Source organism: Podarcis erhardii (assembly GCF_964252035.2).
Source record: "Podarcis erhardii genome assembly, chromosome: 3".
Classification (NCBI taxonomy): Eukaryota; Metazoa; Chordata; class Lepidosauria; order Squamata; family Lacertidae; genus Podarcis; species Podarcis erhardii.
The window spans coordinates 8238189-8247311 of record NC_138507.1 but is presented as its reverse complement, the minus strand read 5'-3'; positions in this window follow the sequence as shown (position 1 = coordinate 8247311).

Sequence of the window (9123 nt, the reverse complement as noted above, 5' to 3'; positions counted from 1 at the left end):
TCTGGCAAAAGTGAGATGCTAGCACTGCCACAACACGCCTTTTTTTTTTTAATGCTTTCTCAAACGTATTTACTGATTTCAGTGGTAGAAATGATGGAAGTCTGAAAGTTGCTCCAGATTGTCTGCCTATTGAGTATTTATGTTGATTTGCTTGCACAGACGTTAGATGATGTTTGGTCTTTACTGAGTGTTTGTTCCTATTTGTTTGTGGAGAGGATATACGACAATGAACATTTGCTTGCACAGAGCTTATACAGCTTTCTATTAATGATTTACATCACACTTTTTAGAGCATTTCCACATCATTTTCTTTTTTTCATGTGGGTTTGTAGCGGCAGAACACTGCACAAACCTGCATTTTGGCTATGTGATTGAATGCCAGTTCTTTTCTTTCAGAGAAAGTGGCAGCTTACGTTTTCTTTGGTTTGTACAAATTTTTTTTTTGAAGGACTAAAAGTAATGAACAATTTTTTATCACCTACTCAAAGGTCTCTGGTTTCATCTCTAAACCACTGCAAGAGGCGTGAATTTACATATTACATGTACATATTACATTTGCTTTGCTATTGCATTGTTTGTACTTTCAGGATCTCAGCTTGTTTCCTAGAATGATGCATGTTGTGTATATCTTCTTTGTGGATTGATGTGATGAAACAGCTACTTCTTCATGACAGCTGTAATGTGGCAAAAAGGCAGCAGCATTGAGATTGCTTTGTTCCAGACTCTGGTGCATCTAAATCTATGGTACCCGAAAATGGTATGAAATGTGTTCTATTTGTTACTTTTCCTCCATGTAACATCACTACACAGTTATCTGTACAGGATTTTTTAAATAAAAAAAAAACAAAAAAATAATAGATAGGAGTTTTAAAAACCTAAATACAGTGGTACCTCGGGTTACAGACACTTCAGGTTACAGACTCCGCTAACCCAGAAATAGTACCTCGGGTTAAGAACTTTGCTTCAGGATGAGAATAGAAATCGTGCTCCGTTGGCCCATGTTGTAAATAAAAATATGCCCTTTTCCCTTATGGGGTATCCAAGAGCCCATATAGAGTCCTTACATAGGTTCCCTATTGGTAGGAGAAAATAACAGAGGCCAACCAGAGAATATCGAGAAGCAAAGCAGCTAGTAAGCTTGATCTTTATTGATCTGTTGCAACAGGGTGCTCCCCTCACACGCAGGAGAGGAAGAGCACCCCCCAAAATGCTGTGCAAGGGCTTATAAAGACTTTTGAAATTCCCATCCTGTAGATCAAGACCACCCCCAGAAACATTATGCATACATCACAGAAGGGGTATAACCTAAGACCACCCCTCAGATACATCCCACCTACATCACAGAAATTTAAATGTTGTTTTTCTCTTGTCCTTGTTTATCTCCTGTCTGGCAGGTTACTTGACTGGATTTCCTGGGGAGCCTGGCCATTCTTTTGTAGTGGTAAAATACTTATTTCCTGGGCCAGGTCACAGGCTCACACCTTTATTCAAACACAGATTAAGACAGGATTCGTGAAGGAAGAGACAATGGGGAGGCTTTTCCATTTTGACCATGCAGAGAAACATTTGCTCAGTTTAGGAATCAAAATGGTTCCAGGTTGGCTTTCCTGTGCTGATCTATGTACGTGTGGTTATGAACGTTGCCATATATCTAAGGCCATAAAATTCCTATCACACCCAGCAGCAGCAGGAGGCCCCATTAGCTAAAGTGGTGCTTCAGGTTAAGAACAGTTTCAGATTAAGAACGGACCTCCGGAACGAATTAAGTTCTTAACCCGAGGTACCACTGTACTTACAGATCTTTATCTTTTTTTGCCTTCACAACAATCTATGAAGTAGAACCTGATACAGATACTCTTACCACCAAATTGTGGTAACCATGACCCCCGCTCAGTGTTGACAAAGACTAAACACCAAGCTTAAAAGCAGAGATGTGTTATAGCGCTACATGTGTTAATTAAAAGACCTTTTGAGAGTGGAACACGCATTAGTGTGTACTCCACAGTTATTTAAATGGTTAGAGGGGAAAGAAAAGTTCTGGATATGGATGCGGCATCTGAGGCAGCCAGCTAAGGGAGGCCATTATAGATAATTGAGGAATAGTCTTAAAATGCTTTTTAGAAGTTGTCCATTATCCAGATGCCTCCCCATTTGTGTAATACAATCGTTTTTACTTTGAAACAAGAAGAAAATAATTCTCCCATTAGTCCTCCCATTCCATTTATTGCTCTACTTCTTCAAAATATATAAACACTAGAACACGTGGAAGGAAATGTTGTTAAGTAGAGATGGATTAAGTTCATTTCAAATTCCATACAGTATTTCTTAGACGTATCCCTGCTTTAATTTTGTGATTATACATTTGTGTGTGTTTTTAAATGTAATGAGTTATATTGCAATTTATTTACAATACGTACATATGAACTACTTTGTGTTTCAGAACGCTAGCAATGGCTTTGTATAATAAAGTGATTCTTGTCAATTTTCATAAAGTGTTATTTTCATATTGAAAAGTTTCCTACTGTAAAGCTTTTGGCATATGCATAAACAAGCGTAAATATACCTTGAAAATAATTTTTAAGTCTCTTGTTTTCCCCCAAAGTGGGGTTATTTATTTTGATGCTCTAGAAGTCAGGTATGAAAAAAATGGCAAAATAAAAGCACTTTCACAGGGAAATGCTGTAGCCTGGACACCAGGTGAAAGTTATGCTAAATGGTCCACCAGTGCAGCAGGGAGATAAAGAACATGTTATGGGTGGGCTCTGACTCAGAGACCAAATTTGGCCCTCCAAAAGTGGCCATTTCACTGTTTTTCACCATGCAGAGTGTTTTGCAAGCCTTGCATTGGGCTTCAAAGTCCAAACAATGAAAGATTTACCGTATTTTTCACCCTATAGGACACACTTTTTCCTCTCCAAAAATGAAGGGGAAATGTGTGTGCGTCCTATGGGGCGAATGCAGGCTTTCGCTGAAGCCTGGAGAGCGAGAGGCGTCGGTGCGCACTGACCTCTCTCGCTCTCCAGGCTCCAGGAAGCTATCCGCAAGCCTTGCCCGCCCGGGGGGAGTTCCCCCGGGCGCACAAGGCTTGCGGGCGGCAGCCTGCAGCGCGGAGCACAGGGCGCCCTCCGGAGGACGCCCCGTGCTTCGCGCAGGTGTCGGCAAGCCTTGCGCACCAGGGGGCGCGTGGGGCGCCCTGAAGCATCGCGCCCCTCGCGCCAGGCAGACATCAGCCAGCCCCACAAGCTCGGGGGACAGCGGGGAGGCACAGCACCGCCATCCCACTGTTCCCCGACCTGGTTTTTTTTTGGGGGGGGGGAAATAAAGGGGGGAAATTTCCTTTATTTCCCCCCCCCCCAAAAAGTAGGTGCGTCCTATGGGACGAAAAATACGGTATATTTGCTTGCTTCAGTGCATGGCTAGAGGCAGCTGCATGCACATCAACTAAAGCAACATGGAGCTTGAAAATAATAATAATAATAATAATAATAATAATAATAATAATAATAATAATTTCTTTATACCCCACCCATCTGGCTGGGTTTCCTTAGCCACTCTGGGCGGCTCCCAACAGAATATTGGAAACACAATAAAACATCAGAACACGATAAAACATCATCAAGTGGTGAAAGCAAATCCCAGAAAGGTCCTTTGTGTCTGTTTCCCTCTAACATCCCATCCCTGAGCACCAGGGAGTGACCCTGTAAGCATGAGGCCCATTCTCCATCCCACCCCCTTTGGATAAAACTAGGGCCAAAATATCACCTGGACAGGCTTTCCCTTTTTAATATCAACTCATCTTTATTATCAATATTTTTGTACTACTTAAAATATGAAAACCCTAAGAAATTTATGCAAAAATGCTAAAATCAAAGTTTTAGATAGCTGTATCACAATGCTACAAAATAGGATTGCTTTTCCCAAAATTCCAGGCTATATCTACTAGAACCACCTGGCTGTCTGCTTAAAAAAAAAAAAAAAAAAAAAAAGGGGTCAACAAAGCAGAAGAAACAGATCTTAGCCTTACAATCAAAATGCAAGCCAAAAATATTCCCCTTGTGAAGATCCAAAAAATCCAAGAATCTCCAAATCTTAAGAACTACAACACAATCTGTTAAAAAGCAGCAAGAAAAATGTCGTCCCCCCCACCCCCGAGCCTGATTTTACAGTACTCTGCAAGACTGGAGTGATCTTAGCAGCAGCACCAGTGAGGACAGGCTCATGTGATGGGGAGATAATCAATTTATGAGTGAGGGTTTCCTCCATTAAACACTGAGGTCTACATTTGTCCCATTTGATTTTATTTTTTTAAAAGATTTTTATTGATACATCAAGAAAAAAGAAAAAAAACACACAAATACCAAATTACACACAGGAATAACCATAGACACATAATTTTCTTAGCAAACAATAAAACATATATTGGTCTTAACACTAAAGACCCAACCTCCCGTCTATTCCATATTTCGATTTCATATTACTTATTGCCAATACACACTTTTATCATAATTAAACTTTTTCTTAATATATCTAATTTCTTATATCTACCTTGCAGCTATTACTGAAGTTCCTTGAATGCTGCAACAGAATTTAAACTACTATATTTATTTTCCAGATATTCTTTGAAAACCTCAACAGGCTCATCACAGCTACAGTGGTGCCCCGCAAGACGAATGCCTCGCTAAACGAAAAACCCGCAAGACGAAAGGGTTTTCCGATTTTTTAGCGGCTTCGCAAGACGAATTTCCCTATGGGCTTGCTTCGCAAAACGAAAGCCCATAGGGAAATCTCCGGGGACAGCGGGGAACCCTCCTCCCACCGCAAGCCCCGGGAAGAGAGGAGAAGCTGCGCGCCTTCCCCTCTGTTCCCGGACCTGTCCTGAAGGCTTGCGGCGGGAGGTCCGGGAACAGAGGAGAAGGCGCACAGCTTCTCCTCTCTTCCCGGGGCTTGCAGTGGGAGGAGGGTTTTTCCTCCCCACCGCCAACATTCAGAAGGCTGTTCTGAAGGCTGGCGGTGGGAAGAAAAGCCCTTCTCCCGCCTCCAGCCTTCAGAAGAGTTCCCCGCAGGGCTCCCCGAGCTGTGAATGTCTGCCGCACGCGAGGGGCGCTCTGTTTAAGAGCGCCCCTCGTGCGGGGCAGCAGGCTGCTATCCGCAGCTTGGAGAGCCCTGTGGGGAAGTCCGGCAGGGCTCCCCAAGCTGCAGGTGTCTGCCCCACCCAAGGGGCGCTCTGCTTAAGAGCGCCCCTCGAGCGGGGCAGCAGGCTGCTATCCGCAGCTTGGAGAGCCCTGTGGGGAAGTCCTGCAGGGCTCCCCAAGCTGCAGATGTCTGCCCCGGGCGAGGGGCGCTCTGCTTCAGAGCGTCCCTCGCACCCGGCAGCAGGCTGCTATTCGCAGCCTAGGCAGCCCTGCAGGAACTCTTCTGAAGGCTGGCGGCGGGAGAAGGGCTTTTCTTCCCACCGCCAGCCTTCAGAAGGCTGTTCTGAAGCCTGGCGGTGGGGAGAAAAGTCCTCCCCCCCCCCACCAGCCTTCAGAAGAGGTCCGGGGAAAGACTGTCCCCGGACCTGGTCTGAAGGCGGTCTCCCTAGGAACGCATTAATTGATTTTCAATGCATTCCTATGGGAAACCGTGCTTCGCAAGACGAAAAACTCGCAAGAAGAAAAAACTTGCGGAACGAATTAATTTCGTCTTGCGAGGCACCACTGTATCTGCCAATCACCCATTCCCACCACCCTTCTGAGTAATACCCCTCCCCACCTTCTCAATATATAGAAAGGTCTGGTGACTTCTGTTTCAGTGTATCTGAAGAAGTGTGCATGCACACGAAAGCTCATACCAAGAACTGACTTAGTTGGTCTTTAAGGTGCTACTGGAAGGATTTTTTTTATTTTGTTTTGACTATGGCAGACCAACACGGCTACCTATCTGTAGGCTGGATATAGATGATGATGATGATGATGATGATGATGATGATGATGATTACATTTATACTCCAGCTTTTCCAGCTCAAGATGAAACTCGTGATTCTCGTCTTTCCCCATTTTATCCACACAACAACCCTGTGAAGTAAGTTAGGCTGAGAAATCATGAATGGCCCTGATCCAAGTTCACCCAGTAAACTCTATGGGCAAGTATGGATTTGATCCATCGTCTCCCAGACCTTAGTCCACTTAATACTCTTCTAACTTATTCCACATTCTTGAAAAGAAGATGTAGAAGTTGAGGAGGAGCAGGGAGGGAAGTGAGGAATACTGTTCCCCCATGAAATTCACTGGGGCTTACTTCTGAGCAAGAAATGTGCTGCAGTGTAGTCACTGTGGCATAAAACCCACTACTATTAAGGAATGTTAGAGGGAGGTTGGAATGAAGCGAAGTGGTTTTAGCAATAATGTTATTAAGAGATATGTAAAAACGGATTGTTAACATGTAAAAAATGTAAAGTTATAATACATTATGATAAAGCATTAAGATAAATGCAAAAAGGGTAAGGACTTGCTGAAACAACTATTGAACTAGAATACAAAAGAGGGAGGTGTGAGGAGGTCAGGGAAATAAGTAAATTAAAGATAAGACACGGAAAGACTGAAATGTTTTTAATTGTTGTTTTATTTTATTTTATTTTATTTGTATTTTGTATTTTTTGTTTTTTTTCTTCCTTTTTTCCTTTTTGTAATTTTCTTGAAACTTTAATAAAATATCATTTTAAAAAAACAAAACCCACTACTGTCCATATATGCAGTTGTGTCAACATAAACTTATTAGTTTATATAGACTTAATGCAGTGCTAACCACACTTGGGAGTGCAACCCATGAAATCTATTCTGGCAAAATGCAATCCCTGCACATACTTGTCTATTCAGAATAAAGCTTCGTGGGATTGAACGGTTAAATATGTAGGATTGCAGATTAAGTTCTGTGTCTCACAGGTGTTGTAAGTAAAAATACAGTGGTGCCTCGATAGACGAAATTAATCTGTTCCACGAGTCTCTTCGTCTAGCGGTTTTTTCGTCTTGCGAAGCAAGCCCATTGACGGCTTAGCGGATTAGCGCTATTAGCGGCTTTTAGCGGCTTAGCGGATAAGCGGCTTAGAAAAAGGGGGGGAGGAAAAAAAACCCGCAGGAACTTGCAAGACATTTTCGTCTTGCGAAGCAAGCCCATAGGAAATTCGTTTTGCGAAGCGCCTCCAAAACGGAAAACCCTTTCGTCTAGCGGGTTTTCCGTCTTGCGAGGCATTTGTCTTGCGGGGCACCACTGTATGCCCTTTTCCCTTATGGGGTATCCAAGAGCCCATATAGAGTCCTTACATAGGTTCCCTATTGGTAGGAGAAAATAACAGAGGCCAACCAGAGAATATTGAGAAGCAAAGCAGCTAGTAATCTTGATCTTTATTGATCTGTTGCAACAGGGTGCTCCCCTCACACGCAGGAGAGGAGGACCCCCAAAATTGCTGTGCAAGGGCTTATAAAGACTTTTGAAATTCCCATCCTGTAGATCAAGACCACCCCCAGAAACATTATGCATACATCACAGAAGGGGTGTAACCTAAGACCACCCCTCAGATACATCCCACCTACATCACAGAAATTTAAATGTTGTTTTTCTCTTGTCCTTGTTTATCTCCTGTCTGGCAAGTTACTTGACTGGATTTCCTGGGGAGCCTGGCCATTCTTTTGTAGTGGTAAAATACTTATTTCCTGGGCCAGGTCACAGGCTCACACCTTATTCTTATCTTAAATGTGTCCTTAAGACAGGATTTGTGAGGAAAGAGACAATGGGGAGGCTTTTCCAGTTTAACCTTGCAGAGAAAGGATTTGGTCAGTTTAGGAATCCAAATGGTTCCAGGTTGGTCTTCCTGTGTTGATCTATGTATGTGCAGTTATGAACATTACCATATATCTAAGACCATAAAATTCCTATCTATCACACAGGGATGCACCGCTGGACCTAGAATTTAAGAGACAGCATTTTTCTGGACTGTTGAAGCAATAGAAGGGGTTGAGGGAGTTGCATGTTAATAGTCTTTAAAAGTCCCACAAGCAAATGGTCGTCTTTGTTGCAGCGCGTAGATAGAAAGACAACATTTATAACTGTGGAAAGGATGTCATTCATTACAGTGATTTATGTGCCTTTTCCTTTCTCCTCCTATGAAGAGATTGAAACCTGATGTTTTAATGTTGTATCTTAATCTTTTAAATTGTATTTTAATCAACTTGTTTTTATTATTGGTTGTTAGCCGCCCTGAGCCCAGTCTTGGCTGGGGAGGGTGGGGTATAAATAAAAATTATTATGATTATTGTTATTGTTATATTTTTTATTATTATTATTATATTTATTATATTTATTATTATTATTATTATTATTATTATTATTATTATTATTATTATTATTCTCTTTACTTCTTAAATTCTACCTCTGACTGTGCAATATAACGGGCCTACTCAGAAGTAAGCACTGATTGCTTCGATGGGACTTAAACCTTCCTCCCAGGTGTGTTGCGTACGTTATTTTTGTGTTATACCGTTGGCAAGAATAATAATAATTTATTATTTATACCCCGCCCATCTGACTGGATTTCCCCAGCTACTCTGGGCGGCTTCCAACAAAACACTAAAATGCAAGAAACCCAGCGAAATTACTGAAGTTTGTGTTTTGCTTCCACAAGAAGGCTTTTTGCCTGAGGAGTCCCAAATCAAGGACAGGGGGAGCGTGGCTTGAAGGGAGGGGAAACCCCAGGTGTGGCGGAACTACAATTCCCACCACAACGGCGGCCATTTTGTGTGTGTGTGTGTCACACACCCGAGCGTGGCTTGAAGGGAGGGGAAACCCCAGGTGTGGCGGAACTACAATTCCCACCACAACGGCGGCCATTTTGTGTGTGTGTGTGTCACACACCCGAGCGTGGCTTGAAGGGAGGGGAAACCCCAGGTGTGGCGGAACTACAATTCCCACCACAACCGCGGCCATTTTGTGTGTGTGTGTGTCACACACCCGAGCGTGGCTTGAAGGGAGGGGAAACCCCAGGTGTGGCGGAACTACAATTCCCACCACAACCGCGGCCATTTTGTGTGTGTGTGTGTCACACACCCGAGCGTGGCTTGAAGGGAGGGGAAACCCCAGGTGTGGCGGAAC